General features: G+C 41.2%; 1 non-coding gene across 1 annotated transcript; it reads left to right on the top strand.

Moving 5' to 3' along the window:
- The first annotated feature begins 468 nt into the window (after positions 1-468).
- LOC131247762 (small nucleolar RNA R71) lies at positions 469-575 on the top strand. Its single transcript, XR_009172032.1, has one exon. It is a non-coding gene; the product is annotated as a small nucleolar RNA R71 (small nucleolar RNA).
- Positions 576-1,099: the final 524 nt, after the last annotated feature.

Genomic DNA, 1,099 nt, shown 5'->3' with positions numbered 1-1,099 from the left:
CAACCAGGATTGTACATATTGGAGTTAGGTCCAATAAAAGGTCTTTGATAGTTGTTTACGGCATTAGCTTGTTCGTTCAACACTCCTCGAAAGGCGGGTATTGTAGGACAATTTTCAGTTGTATGAATGTTGCAATCACAGATGCCGCAAACAATTTCATTAACCTTATCCTTCTTTCCTTCCATGGCCTCAACTTTCCTTATGAGCGTAGTCACTTTACACTTGAGATCATCCTCTTCTTTCAAGAGATATAATCTACCTTTTTCCTTTAATTGAGTCGGCCTAGACGTGGTGTTCGCTATTGGGTAATAGTCCCATGATTGTGTTTTTTCAGCGAGACTATCGAGGTAATCCCATACCTCGTCGACATCTTTATTAATGAACTCTCCATTACACATTGTCTCGACCATTTGGCGCATGGAAGATGTCAGTCCATCGTAGAAAAAATTTGTAATGCGCCACGTTTCAAATCCGTGTTGTGGGCATGAACTGACCAAATCTTTGAACCTTTCCCAACATTGGAAGAATGTTTCATCTTCCTTTTGGGCAAAGTTCATGATCGCTTTTCTGAGGGTAATCGTTTTATGATGTGGGAAGAATTTTTTTATGAATTCCCTCTGCATATCGTTCCATGTGCCAATGGATCTAGGACGCAGTGAATGTAACCACCTCTTAGCTTTCTCTTTTAAGGAAAAAGGAAAGAGTTTCAGCCTAATTGTATCCTCAGATACATTAGGAAAACATAATGTAGCTATAATCTCATCGAATTCTTTCAAATGTAAATATGGGCTTTCTGATTCAAGTCCATGGAATTTGGGAAGGAGTTGGATAAATCCTGGCTTGATGTCCATTTGTCCTGTGTTTTCAGGAAAAATCATGCATGAGGGCGTACTCACTCCTGTCGGTTGTAGATAATCTCGTAAAGTATGAGGCGGGGGTGCCTGTTGCACCTCATTTTCATCTTGGGTATCCTCCACCCTGGGTGGAAGTAGAGGAGGTTGGTCTTCAGTCATAACTTTAGTTAACTCAGGGGATTTTGAGCGGTGTCTAGTCCTGCGATGGATAGTCAACTCCTCAACCAATCCTCCTTCAGTCAAGA

The sequence above is a fragment of the Magnolia sinica genome, chromosome 5 (assembly GCF_029962835.1).
Source record: "Magnolia sinica isolate HGM2019 chromosome 5, MsV1, whole genome shotgun sequence".
Lineage (NCBI taxonomy): Eukaryota > Viridiplantae > Streptophyta > Magnoliopsida > Magnoliales > Magnoliaceae > Magnolia > Magnolia sinica.
The sequence above is the reverse complement of the archived record's forward strand: the minus strand, read 5'-3'. Positions and strand labels throughout refer to the sequence as shown.